The 14,459-nt window shown below is 42.9% G+C and overlaps 1 protein-coding gene across 9 annotated transcripts in view; it reads left to right on the top strand.

The window, feature by feature from the left end:
• The window catches only part of SFMBT2 (Scm like with four mbt domains 2), a 218,625-nt gene that overhangs the window by 8,767 nt on the left and 195,399 nt on the right, over positions 1-14,459 (top strand). The window contains exon 1 of one of the 9 annotated variants that reach the window (XM_053665742.1): positions 11,026-11,148. The exons of the other annotated variants lie outside the window; for them this stretch is intronic. The gene's annotated coding sequence lies outside the window, so the exon portion shown is untranslated. Of the gene's footprint in view, positions 1-11,025; positions 11,149-14,459 lie in introns of those variants that run through there. 9 annotated transcript variants of the gene reach the window in all.

Below are 14,459 nucleotides of genomic sequence, written 5' to 3'. Positions count from 1 at the left end.
TAGTGAAAACACTACTCGCCTTGGTTAACACTGGGTTAAGATGATATTTGTGAAGTAGTGGGTTGTAGTTCACTGTGCAGAAGTGCTGTTACCGTTAAATGACTTAAGCTCCACACAGGGTCATGTATTCATTCATTCCTGCTCTGGAAAGGGGGAGGCATAGAGAAGATTGAGGCATACACACATGTGGCCTTCACAAACACCCCAGTCATGGCATGGGCAGCATGTCTTTGAATACAGACCATAAAGGACACCTGACTGAGTTTGCTCTAATACTTCCTAGAAAGGCCTATTCCAAATAGCCGTCTGTACTGCAGCGTTCAGTACAGACAGGGTAAGCGAGTGGACCTCATCCACTAGTATGTGTGGCCGGATGACTGCAGCTTCCCGGTAATGCAGGCGGTGAAACAATCAGGTCTGACCTTCCGTTTTCCATCCCCCCTTTACGTTGGGCCACTAAGCAGTATTTCCTCTCTTTGTAAGACTAACAATTTCCTGGGACAATTCATAAGAAAAAAAAGATCTTTTTGGCTAAAACAGGTGTTGGCTGTATTGTAATTAGTATAAACAAGATGTTTATGGACAGGACCATGTAATGGAAATACGGAAAGATAGTCGATTTAGAGCTTGCAGTATAACAAAGGATGTTGTATGGTTTCTGTGAAGTTACCGTATAACATCCTTAAGGATTGGCTTTGAGTACCAGTTCAGCAGTGTTCTGGTGAGAAGATGCTGCCATGGCACTTCCCATCTGGTTGGCGGTAGTGAATTTCAGAGTGGTGATTGTTCACCAGACGTCGAGAGTTAGGGTCGGTCCTTCATGTTACTGCTGATGCTCACTAATCCAAAAGTTTTACTTTCTTGTCACTTAGTTTTCCATTCTTGTGATAAGATAGATGTCTTTGACACTGATTAAAGAAAGAATCTATTGTGCTTTTTGGTTTCAGTCTTTTTGATTTTATTGAAAACAGAAATGACACATTTTGGTAGACACAGTGCTTATGAAAGCATTTGGTGAATTGTGCAAAGTAGGGCAAGTGATGTCAGCAGTGTGACTACGGAAGAGGGATTTGGAACTGGTGGGAGATGGGAAAAGATGAAACAGATGTCTATCCTGTGATTTTTTTCCCCCTAAAGTTTTATTGGCCAAGAAAAGGTCTAATAAAGACTTATTCAGGTATACCTTCTCTACTTTCTTCTAAATTTGGCAAGTTGCTGCTGCTGCTGCTTTTTATTTTAGTCAAAACTGAAGTATGAATGGCAGCACTTTAAGGGATAATACAAGAGTCTGAAATTCCAAGTGCAAGTTTCCACAGAGTTTCATTTTCAATGTAATTGAAAGAAATGCTCATTTAAAAACTGGACCCTTGGATGAATAGGTCTAGGGGTTAACGGTGAAAGGATTGTGGAGTTAATTGGATTTGGAATTATCTGTTTCCTGTGAATAATGTTAAAATTAAAAATAATTACTTATTTAAACATTTGTTTGCCAGTCGTTCTTCTTGTTTTGGATTTCACTTACGTGATGAGAGTGTTATCAACCCCGCTTTACAGATGAGGAGAATGGGACTTCAGAAAGCCCGGTGGAACATCCAGTCTTTTATTCCCCCACCCCAGCCCTGTCCCACCTTGCTTCCACCTTCCCCCTTGGCTCTGTTTTGTTGAAACTGCAGTCACTGCAGCGTAGTGGTCATTCCCTGCGTGTGTGGCACTGTGCTGGCCGCTGGAGAGCATGTTCTCTTACTGAATCTCTGTAGGTGAGTGCTGCTGTCGTTATGTTGTTGAAAAGGGGATTGAGTCTTTGGAGAAGTTACACTAGATCATACGTGTAGGGGTTTTCTTTGTATTTGATTTGAAATACAGACAAGAGTATTTTCTTTTTGCATTCAGTTCAGATGGCCATGGCACAAGAGAGCTTTTAAAGGCAGCTTTAAATCACTGTTACTAAGTGTGGAAGTGAAACTGCTTGGTGTGCCAGGGTTGGGCTGGAAAGTTGTTCACTGTCATGTAAATTGACTATTAAAGAGTTGGAAAGTGTCAAACTTACGAAATTTCACCTTGATTAAAGAACAGTTGGGGGTGCTGAGGGGAAGGGGACTAAGGGAAAATTGCTACAAACGTAATAGCATAAACAATAACATACAATTTAAATAAAAATAAATATTCTCAAGTTGTGGAAAGAAGTGGAGAGTGAGAATCTAAAAGACACTGGCAAGCTGGGGAGGAGAGCTAGGAGTTTCCCTTCTAGATGATTTTGGCTACTGAAGTCATAGTCTTTTAGATTTACTCTAAGATTTTGGTCTTTTATTACATTATTTTCTTCTGTTGTAGAAAAACACAGACTGCGCCCCCCCCTGCCAAAAGTTGCCCTTTATGGGACACCACTAAGCACTGTCTGTTTCTGGTGCCCACTTGCCCACTTTGGGTTCATGAACTGGTCGCAGGCCCCTCTGGTGAAGCTTGAAGCTGGCAAGTCAGATCTTTTTTACTCCATGTGAGCAGAAATTAATCTCACTTCCTTTTAAGCACAGGAGAAAAAAGTTTTGCCAAAGCTGACTTTTTATAGAAATTGGCTTTCGCATTATTTTAGAAAGTGCACTGAGTACGCGGTCAGTGAGCTCTAGTCAATGGTTAGAGTGAGCCCGTGGCGCAGTGTTTCAAGGGGCCTTGGCTGAGTCATTTTCCTTCAATCATCAGCCTCCTGTTCTCAATATTTCCTTTGGTGAATGGCAGGATAGAATCGTTGCTGGGTACAAATGCATCTTAAAAACCTGCTTTAAAAGGTAAAAGACATGTTTACTATCTCTCACTTGTATAAGTGATTGCTTACCAGTTGCAGAAGAAGCAGTTGTGTTTATAGTCATTTTTCTTCTTTCCCATCTCTACATTGGAAAGGATGTTTCCCTCTGGGTGTTTCGTTTTGTTTTATTTTTAATGTTATATACTCAGTAATAGTCACTTTGTCTATGTATGAAGCAAAAACACTCACTGGACATGCTTCAGAAAAGGCGATCTGTCATTAGATATAAATGGATGCTTCTTGGTGCGTGGCGTAGCTTGGAGTTTTTCAATTAAAAAAGACAGAGATTCATACAAGACTGTCCTAAACAGCTTTCCAGTTGGTGCTCTGCCAGAGATGCATTGCTTCTCAAGCGTTGCGGGGAGGTTGGAGAGCGTTCTGTGAAATGAGTGGAGATAGGGGCAGGAAACATCCAGGGGGACGGAGGGAACAGCCTGCTGCCGGGACTCGGGCTGGATTACTGAAGTGTCCGCATCCGCTTCTCCGGGGAAGATGCTGGATTTGCTTTTCTGAGGGCAGAGAAATGGGCCAGGGGCACTTGAGAACGGAGATGGTTTGGAGGAGGAGGAGAGTTTATCTGGAGAGAACAGTTCACCTGCACATGTGGGACCAGGAGGACAGAGGTCATGAGGACAATGACACATCCCGAGGGCAAACTCTTACTTTTCTAGACAGTTTACTTGTTTTAAGAATTAATGTCATTGTTGATATTAACTTGTTCAGTTAAACTTCATCTGCTTTTGGTCATATTCATTCTTCCGTCAGTAGTCTTTTGTCAATGAACAACAGCAGATGTACAGTCTTTACTCCAGCTATATGTTGAAGGCTACAGGATGTACCCACTTTGCTGACTGGGGCTGAAGTGGATTTGCTAAGATTTCTGCCCACCTGCAACCTGATTGCAGTCCTTGAACCCTGCAGTGCTCATCCTACATGTTTTATCCCGGTCCATCTTCTTTGCAGTTCACAGCCTTCATTTTTTACTTGGTCCAATAAAGAGGTTTTTAAAGTTCCAAGTATGTAAAAATATATGTTTGAGAGGCATCTGTCCCAGGTTTTAAATTCTTTTGTTTTTTTGGGTGATTTTTCCGATACTTATTTGACGGCAGGTGAGATTCTGCAGGAATTGGTCTTTATTCATGCATTTCCTTGGCGAGGATCTTTCCTAGCTGAGCAGAGAGCAGGGAGGAGGCTGTAAGTCAGGCCCACAGTGTTTCCAGAAGCATTAGCATCTGTTCACTAATTCAGTAGAAAAAACAAGGAGGCAGAATGCAACAGGTTCTCAGTGAAGCCGACTTTTCTGAGATGTTTCAGGGCCTCACAACTGGTGTAACCAATCCTCACCAAGTATGCCTCTCTGATTTTAGGTAAGGAGATGTCAACAGTTGAATGCCAACGTTTAAATAGAAGCTGATGGACATGGAGCAACTTTAGCGTTTCTCTGCGCGCCTCTCCCCTGGTCCATTCTCTGTAGCACTGTTCCTGCAAAACAGCCAGCTCTGGAACCAGACATCACAGTGGTGGTTCTCCAGCGGCAGTTCTGTGTTGCGGCAGAAGGGCTCCAGGGGGAGTAACAGAGTATTCGGAGCCTGGAGTTTTGGCCCTTGCCGTTCGTTGTCTTGAAAACCAACGTAAATATCCTTCTTTCCTCCCAGCTAGCTGTAAAGTACAGGATGCTGTCTTCCCCTTTTCCGCCTCTGCTGCTCTGAACTACAGTGGCTCTGTGTAGTTCATCTGATAAGTCTTTGAGTAGCCAGGAAAACATTTTGGGCCTAACTCACCTCTTTCCTGAAAGCTTTCAGGATGCAGCTCAGACCATGTGAACGTTTTCTTGTTCAAGTCTCTTCCATGTGAGTGGGTGCTGTATTATTCTCTCCGGCAGTACACGCTTAGTTTTAACAAATAAGGTCAGTGAAAACCAGGTTCCCAGCAGTGTTTGCGTGGGAGGTGCGACTTCGGGAGGCTTGCAGAACAGCAGTCACTGTGGTTTTCAGATGAGAGCAGTGCTGCTTGTGGTGGTTAGAAGGCCAAGAGCAGATTCTGCAAGCAACAGCTACACTATAATATTGTAGAAATGCTGGTCTTCTGCCATCCCCTGCTGGGTTGGTTACATGTCCTATGTTCTTCACTAACCGGGGTAAATTAGGGTGTTTTTTATTCACTTTGCATGATTGGTGCTTGGACTCCAATGGAGTAGACTTCTTTTATGCAGTTAAATGATGTGATTTGTAAAATTTGATTTGTGCCCAATTTTATGGGTATACCTATGGCTTAAATACCTGAAAGGATTTAGTTGGGTATTTGGGGACCTCATCCTTCTTTATTGTAAATAAGTAGTTAGTAAATACATAAATAATTTGTAGGTAAATAGTGAGTACATAAATGAACTTCCAAGGTGGTACACAGCTAGTCTGTCCTTGGATTGGGTTTTTTCTTTTTATTTACTTTTTTAAAATGTTTACTTGAGACCATTTTTTCATTGCTTTTAGAGAGGAAGGAAAGGAAGGAGGGAGGAAGGGAGAAAGGAGGGGAGAAAGAAACAGAGAACAGAGAAATGTCACCGTGAGAGAGAAACATTGATTGGTTGCCTTCTCCAACTGGGGATCCAACCCACACCCTGGGTACTTGACCCGACAGGGAATTGAATCCGTGCCCTTTTGGTTTATGGAGCAACGCTCCAACCAACCGAGCCACACTGACCAGGGCGGGCTTTCTCTTTTGAGGACAGAACATGGAAAGCTCTTATTTTTCTCATGCCCGTACTGAACAACTGATTCAGCTCCTCTGCTCTCCAGTAATGCGTGCTGTTTGACTGGGGGAGGGGTGGGGGGGGGGTGACAGTTAAAACCACGAATTAGAAGACGCAAACGTTTTTGTGGGAACAGTAGGCTGCTGCCAGTACTGGAATTTACTCCTTGACTGCCTATTATCCCCAACATATCATATTTCCCAGTACTGAGGTATGGACCTGATTGTAAAAAATTAGCATTTCTTATGCTGGGGTAGCAATTTGTGTCAGATTTCAATCTATTTAGAGTGAAAACCAATGAAGCCTGGCTGAAAAAAATGGCTGGTAAATTGCTGTCCTAATCAAGGTAAATCAAGCTCGGGCCTATGGGGGATGGCAAATTTCCATGAGCTTGCTGCCCCAAAGAATCCGTTCCTCTCCTTGGTGAGGGAATCAGGCAGAGGCTGTCTCTTAAGACAGTCTGTGAGTTGGCTGGTGAGAGTGGGGAGGGGACGGGCTTAGTCAGGCATTATTAGCAGAGTGATCAGGCTGACAGGGTGAATAGAAGTAGAAGGAGGCTCTCCTTGATAATGGCACTTGGCACTTGACACTGCTTTTCATCTTCAAAGCCATTTACAAATATGGTTCTTGCAGATACTCTTGTGATCTAGGGCTGCTGTTTGCATGTTGCTTTTTCGGAAGATGGAAGAAGTGATTTGTCAGAGATCAGGTGTTGGTAAAAAATTTAGCTGTGCGTCCTTCAGGATGGTCGGAGGTTTTCCATTTTCAGTGGAATATTTCAAAAGGTTTTAGCGTAGATTAGGTGTCCTGTGCTTATTTTGAAATTCCTGGAGTGTGAAGTGAGGCAGTTTTCTCTGTGATTTAGACAAGCTAGATTTCCAAGGGCAGCTAGAGCATGTCTGGAATTTCATAAGCTTTCAGTTTTGGACCATCACATTTTGTCTTCTGTTGGAGAATATTCCCTGTTTTGAGTCGTGTTAAAAAACAACAACACACAACGGCAAACCGTTTCCTGTGTTAGAATAGCAAGCTTGATGTGATGAGTGTGTTATTACTAAAATTGCTAGTTTTTTGAGCTCCTTTAAGGCAGAGTGATTCGAAAGGTCTACATAATTAGGTAACTTTAAGATAAATTCAGGATTTCTTTTATCACTATTCTATAAGGCTAACTAGAGTGTGCCCTTCCAAGTAGTGAACATTTGGGAGTGTGCATTTTAATAAAGGGAGATAAGAATGATTTCTAATGTTAAGGTAGCTTTGTTATTAGAGTATGAAGTTTTGCTTTTTCTCCTGAGTTTGGATAATTTGTTTCCAACTCTGGGGACACAATGTGAGTTTAACGTTTATTGTGTTTAGTAAAACAAAATCAAGGTGAAAATGTGGTGTATCAGCACTGGCATAAGGAAGGAAATAATCAACTGACTCATATCTGGAAATGTGAAGTTGGAGCTGTATGCATCTTTCTTGCTTTGCATATAAGAGGGAGATCTGTCTTAGAGTCTGCACTTGCCTAGACTCAGGGAAGAAGCTGATTGTGTCTGCTTTGGATGCTCTATTCCAAACCAGTGATAGCAGGCAGATACCTCCTACCCTTCTATGTTGGAATATGAGAAAATTCTTTCCTGAGTAATTTGAGCAACCTGAGAGCACAGACTTAAAGACACTCTGGGTCTTCCTCTCAGAGTGACCCAGCAGGTCTTCACACAGTGATCTCTGCCATCAGCAGCCTCCACCCTTGTGCTCAGAGATGCTGGCCAGTGTTTTAATCCCCCACTCTTACATGTGAAAAATCAGAGTACTGAAGACGGCTGCTAATATAAAACATAGAGACCAAAGTTATGAAGAGAGAAAAATAACAACTTTTCTTATGAGGGAGAAGAAAAAAATCTTCAAAAAGTGGTCAACTGTCTCCAGGATATAATAGAAGGTTTCGCATTCATGTAACAAGAATAGGATAGGACAGAAAGGGGATATTATGAGAATTAGAAAGAGCTCTTTAAAAAGAATTTTTAAACATTAAAAAAATTTTATTTACATTTGACACTCAGTATATTAATTTCGGGTGTACAGCACAGTGGTTAGACATTTCGATAATGTACTAAGTGATTTCCCTGATACTTCAACTACCCACCTGGCACCATACATTGTTATTTCACTGTTATCGAAAATACTCCCAATCCTGTATTTACATGCTTATGACTATTTTCCGACTGCCAATTTGTACTTCCTACTCCCCTCACCTTTCTCACCCAGCCTCTTAACCCTGCTCCCATCCGGCAACCCTCCGTTTGTTCTCTGTATGTGTGAGTCTGTTTTTGTTTTGTTTGTTCCTGCATGTTGTTCTTTAGATTCCACGAATAAATGAAACCATGTGGTATTTGTCTTTCTCTGTCTGACTTAGTTTCCTTAGCACTATAGCCTCTAGGTCCATCCATGTTATAACAGATGATAAAATTTCATTCTTCTTTTATGACTGAGTATATTCCATTGTACATCTGTGCATGTTCTTTATCCAGTCAGCCATTGATGGATGCTTAAGTTATTTCTGTATCTTGGCTATTTTAAATAGTACTGTCAATGTTTGCTTTATATATTTAGGTGTGCTTATGATGAGTGTGTAAATATTTACAAGGGTTATATCCTGTTGCTGGATTGATCATCATGGTGAAATGTCCGTTTTTGACTCGCATTAGAGCATTTGTCTTAAAGTCTGTTTTGCCTGATACAAGCATTTCTGCCCTAGCTTATTTTTTTGTTTCCATTTACATGAAATATCTTTTTCTATCCCTTTACTTTCAGTCTATTTTTTATCTGAAAACATATGTATGGGTCTTGTTTTCTTGCCCATTTAGTTACTCTATGTCTTTTGATTGGGGAACTTAATCCACTTACATTTAAAGTAATTATGATTAGGTATGTAGTTATTGCCACTTTATTCATATTTTTTACCCTTTAAAATTTTATTTTAAAAAGTCTCTTTAACATTTCTTATAATACCGGTTTAGTAGTGATGAACTCCTTTACCTTTTTTTTTTCTGGGAAGCTCTTTATTGCTCCTTCAGTTTTAAATGATAGCCTTGCTGGGTGAGTAATCTTGGTTACAGCCAAGATTTCATTTTCCATCACTTTGAGTATTTTGTGCCAATCCCTTCTAGCCTGCAAAGTTTCTGTTGAGAAATCAGCTGTCACTCTACTGAGAGCTGCCTTGTTAGTAACTAACTCCTTTTCTCTTGCTGCTTTTAAGATTCTCTCTTTGTCTTTAACCTTTGGCTTTTTAATTAATTGTGTGTGTTGGTGAGGGCCTCTTGCTTCAGATCCTGTGTGCTTCCTGGTTTTGTATGTCTTTCTTTCACGAGGTTAGCAAAGTTTTCTGTCATTATTTCTTCAAATAGGTTTTCAATACCTTGCTCTGTCTCTTTTCCTTCTGGTACCCCTGTGATGCAAATGTTACACTTGGTGTTGTCCCAGAGGTCCCTTAGACTATCCTCATTAGAATTTTTTTCCTTTTTGTTACCTTGTCTTCCTGATCACAGACTTGATCCTCTGCTTCATCAACTCTGATATTGATTTCATCTAATATATTCTTCCTTCAATTATATTCTTGTTTCTGACTGATTCTTTTTTTGTGGCTTTATCTTTTTGTGTAAGTTCTCACTGATTTCATCTATTCTTACCTTAAGTTTATTGAACATCCTTATCACCAGTGTCTTGAACTGTGTATCTGGTAACTTGCTTCCTCCATTTTGTTTAGTTCTTTTCATGGAGTTTTGTCCTGTTCTTTTTTTGGGACAGGGTTGTCTCCTCATTTTGGCTGCCTCCCTGTGTTTGTTGCTGTATATTAGGTAGTTGTGCTGTGTAGTGCAGTCTTGGCAGGGCAGCCTTGTGTAGTAGTGTTGCTGCCAAGACAGCACCAGGTGTTAGCCCGGTGGAGGCAGACTAGACCTTGGTTCAGCAACCTTGGTTCTTGAGTTCTGACTAAGAAAGATTTCAGAGCCAAGACTCAAACTATAAGAGAAAGTTTATTTAGAAAGTCACAGAGGTAGAAGTGAACTGAAGAAGAAAGGGGCTCAGGAAAAAAGTTACAGAAGCAAAAGAAGGGTCCTTGGAACTTAGGAAGAAAAGAGGCTAGGAAACCTTGCCTGGGGGAAAGAGGTGGGGAAACGCAAGGGTGTGCTTTTGGGTTCTCTGACCTAAGGGCTTTTAAGGGTGGGGATTTTAGGGGAGGTTTGCAGGGGAGGATCTCAATAGAATGTGCTTTCCAGCTGTATCCTTTCAGGATCATGGTCTCCACTGATTGGTTGGCACCAGGGGTCATTAGCACACGTGGTCCTGATGTCAGTCATGGCATCGCTTGTCTGGTTCTGGGCCCAGAGTTGAGACGCAACAGAGGCCTATATGTGTTTGATGCGATCAGAAACTTATTGTCCTGGGGCTTAATATTTCAGGGCTATTTTCCTACCCTGTCGGGTCTTACCTGCACAACTAGCAACAAGCCAGGGGAGGAAAGGTTAGGGGTTCTAAACCACTTGACCAGCGATGTGCTAGGGGAGGAAACGTTACCCTGGTGGTGAAGTCCTTGTTTTGCTCATTGGTAGGTACCCAGAACTTTCCACCTGCCCTTCCATACCTGCCCTGTCATCCTTGCTCTGCTCATCTCTGCCTAAATATCTTCTACATTAAGTGTCCTGTGGGACCCAGGGGTGCATTCTCCCTCGTCACCTGAGCTGGGTGCTCCAGGGTGTCCCTGGGTTGTGTGTGTCCTGTTGCAGTTGAGCCTTGATTGTTGCTGGCACGATATTGGGTGGGATTGACCCTCAGGCTGACTGAGGGGAGAACCGGCCGTGACCACATTAGACAGGTTGCGTGGGGGCTGACCCCACTGAGTGGGATTTGCTTTAGCAGGGTTCTGCTGATGACCGAGTTCACCCTTTGGGTGTGTTGTTTGTGGAGCTAATTGGGTGGTGCTCTGACCTGGTCTGAATTCAGCCACCGGGTGTGTTGGTGCTGGAGTCTCTTGGTGGGTGTGGGGGAGCTCTGGGGCAGACCTAAGTCAGCTGCTGCCTCTGTCCTGGGGCCTCCTGGTAGGAGCTACAAAGTGGTCTGCAGTTGGTAGCTGCCTGTGGTGGGTGTGGAGGCACCTGGGAGAGGCTGTGCTGTTAACTGAGGCTGGTTTGCACTTGTGCCAGGCTTGGGGCCACTTAACAAGAGTTGCAGGGCCCGTTAAGACCAGACGTTGTTTGTTTGGTGTTTGTGGACCCTTTAGGAAAGTCTGTAGTACAGGCAGAGGCTAGCGTCTCCTGTGGAATAGCTGCTGAGAGAAGAGCAGACTGCACTGTGAGTTGGGTGGGGCAGTGTCTGGGTCCGGTGAGCTGTGGTAGAGACTTGAGAGGGAGGAGGGCTCAGCAAAGGAACAGTGGCACTTCCTGGCTATAGTGGGGGTGGGCTCAAAAAAGGAACAATTTCGCCGTGCTGTCTGGGACAGAGCTGTCCCTCTAGACTTCGCCCTGAAGCCAGACAATTCCATTCCTGCCAGTATGTCCCTGTCAGGAACATAAACTGTGACCCTTTTTAAGCTGTTGATCCTTCTCTGGAGCTTAGGGTAAGTGTTTGTCAGTGAATGAGTCTGTGTGCTGGCTCTTTAAGAGGGTGTCTGGGACTCCAGAAGCTCTCGTTCCCACGGGGACTGAGTCCTGGCTGATTATCACAGCCACCTGGGTTTTTTTTTTTTTGGAGGGAGGTATGGGGGGGACTCTTCTTAGCTCTGGTGCTCCAGGTTGGGGAGCCTGGTGTGGGGCTGGGGCCTTTTGTTCTTCATCGGGACCCCTCGTTCTTCATGGGGGACCCCTCTGTAGCTAAGATACATCTCCCAGTTCTTCACCACCACAGGGGGGTGTAGAACCACCTCGGTTCTTGTCTCTGTCTATCCTACCTGTCTCTATGTGGTGGCTTCTGCATTTCCCTCATTATAGGGCTGCTGTGCAGCTAGATTTCAGGCAGTTCAGTGATGGTTGTTCTGTAACTTAGTCGTAATTTTTATGTGGTTATGGGAGGAAGTGAGCACAGCACTTACCTATTCTGCCTTTTGACTGGAAGTCCTTAGAAAGAGACTTTTGAAATTAAGTTTTAAGACTATAAAAGGGTTAGAAGAAGTTGAGGAAATATCCTATGAGGTAGATTTAAAAAAATAAATGGAAGAAAGTAAAATGGAATATTAAGGAGATCTAACATTTGAGTGACAGAATAAAACAACAGAGAAAACAGAGATGAGGAAATTAGCAGTAATTCAAGAAACTGTCCTAGCCCTGGCTGGTAGCTCAGTTGGTTAGAGCATCCTCCCAGTACGCCAAGGTTGTGAGTTTGATCCCTGGTCAGGGCACATATACAAATCAACCAATGAGTACATAAATAAATGGGACAACAAACCAGTGTTTTTCTCTCTCTCTCTCTCTGAAAATGAATAAATTAAAAGGAAGTAGAAGAAGAGCACACCCTAGAACTGAAGAACGGTTTTCAATATTGGAAGAATTTTAATCTTGAAAGAAGTCCCTCAGGGCCCCGAAGCCCCCAGCAGATTGCCACGGGACAAAGCATGGTGGCATTTCAGAACATCAGAACACCGGCAATCAGCGATGGCGTGAGACCGCCCAACAGTGGGAGTCAGAAAACAGTGGAGGGAAACCATCAGAATGCTGAGAGAGGATGTCTTTCCAACTTAGGATATTTTTTTAATCTACCTAAACTGTTGGTTAAAATGTGAGAGTAGGTTACAGACATTTTCCACCTCAGGCTCCTCTTAGGAGCCTATTGGAGAATGTGCTTCATCAAAAAGAGGAAGAAAACAAGATCTGGGCAGGCCAGGGACACAGAAAACTTATTGAATGAATGTTATGAAATACAAAACTATTTCTAGAAAAACCAGCCTTCCTCTCTCCATACTTAAAGGACTTTGCAGAAGTACTGTGTTTTCTAAGTACACCTACGATAAATACTTTTTGATGAAGAACAAATTTTATTTTTCTAAGCAAGCCACACAAAAATTTGTTTGGCATTAAGCAGTTGCTCTCAGAGTGCAGCCCGGAGATTGGCAAGCATCACCATCACCTGGGAACTTGTTACAAGGACAGGTGATTAGGTACCACCCAGATCTACTGAGTCAGAAACTCAGGGGTGGAGCCCAGCAGGCTGAGTTTTGACAAGTCCTGCAGATGGTAGTTCTGCTGTACCTTAAAGTGTAGAACTGCTAAAATAGTTGATGATGTTATAGGCAATGGTGATCTCACTTCTTTAGGGGTTGGGTTCAGGCCGGGCTTCCCACACGGAAGAGGACCTCTTTCACTTCCCCTTGGGCCTCTTTTTTCAGGGTAAGCACCTGGGTCTGCTGTCATGTGCACTGTGATTTTTTGAAACAGACCAAAGACAGCATTTGGCATTATTGATGGTCTTTTGATAAAACTTAGAGCAAAAGATAGTCTTTTGGATAAAAAAATGAGTCGAGCAGTAACAGTCTAAGCATTATAATTACATGCTTATTAAAAAGGAGCACAGTCCTTCTTGGATGTATTTGTGGAGATTTGGGATTGAGTGTGTATCAGGGACCCCCAGTGGGTGGTGTAAGCAACATAGAACAAGCAAATTTCTCTCTTAAGTGTCGTAGTCTGGAGCTGACAGCAGAACCAAGCTCCCATCTCTTTTGCTTCAGTATTCGTGGGGCTTACATGATCCCTGGTGGCTGTGGGGGTAAAGGCAAGGCATGCCCTTTCCACTAAAGGCTGCGACCTTTTGGTTGCACACATTTGTTCTGCAAACTTCCCACCGTACAGAACACATCTAACTTACAAGGACAGTGGAGCAGTGTTTATTTTGGTTAACCAGTTACTCCTCATTGCAGACAGAGGAGCAGCTGGATGTTGGGTTGGGAGAGGGATATTTGCCGGTTTCTGACCTACAGTGATCGTTGCCTGTGTTCACTTTCAGGTACAGTCTGCCCATAGCAGAGTGCCTTGTGAGGGTCCTGTCATAACAGACTGGGTTACCAAGCCAGGCAAATCACTGTCAGCCCTTTATAGACTTACCTTAAGTGACCGCAAGGTTAATGATTGCCAAACTCAGTAAGGGATATGTGAGCAGTAGTCCCAGTTTCCATTTCACTTTCTCTCACAATTAAGGTTTGGTGCCCTGAAACAGTGTTGTACATGTGAGAATTTGATACAGGGTAAAGACAGGATGTAACCCCGATGGAGTAGCGCTGCACTATTAACTGTGTGTGTGGGGAGGAAGGGGACGATCAGCTCAGAGTTGCATAAATTCCCTCTGTGTTGAATGTAAAACTTGAAACCCGTCCTTGGATGGGGGAGGACATTTTAGGAATATAATTTTTAGAGGAAATTAAGGAAATTGACAGATTGGACTGAGTTACGAAACAAAACAACTAGCATTCTATTTATTAAAAGGGACCACTAAAGTGCAAATTCAAGAAACTATCAATAGTTTTGAAAGGTAAAATATGAAGAGCTCTTTAAAAATTATGCAACATACCAGCAAAGTTAAGATGTGAGACAGATGTGAACAGAGGTGGTATTATCACATGAAGATCGTGTTTTGCAATAGCAGGAAACTATTTTTTTGAATATCAAGTTGAAAAAGGTGACAGAAAGCATTATTTATGGCCGAGCAGGAGATTGGGTTCAGACGGATCGTGTCATTCACTGCTGGTCACTTGGTGAGTGAGGACAGCAGGCTGGACAGCATTTTAGCAACGTGTATCATGAGGTTTAAACTCCTACATTTGGCCCCTTACGTCCAACTTCTGGGATTCTAAACAAAAGAAACCTCCCTGGTGTAATAGAATTCATGGCGGAGGATTATCACGACAGCAATATTTACGATTGTGAAGGGAAACAAACTTAATGG

The sequence above is a fragment of the Artibeus jamaicensis genome, unplaced genomic scaffold (genome assembly GCF_021234435.1).
Source record: "Artibeus jamaicensis isolate MK-2021 breed Jamaican fruit bat unplaced genomic scaffold, CSHL_Jam_final contig_426, whole genome shotgun sequence".
Taxonomy (NCBI): domain Eukaryota; kingdom Metazoa; phylum Chordata; class Mammalia; order Chiroptera; family Phyllostomidae; genus Artibeus; species Artibeus jamaicensis.
This window is presented reverse-complemented; position numbering and strand designations above follow the sequence as displayed.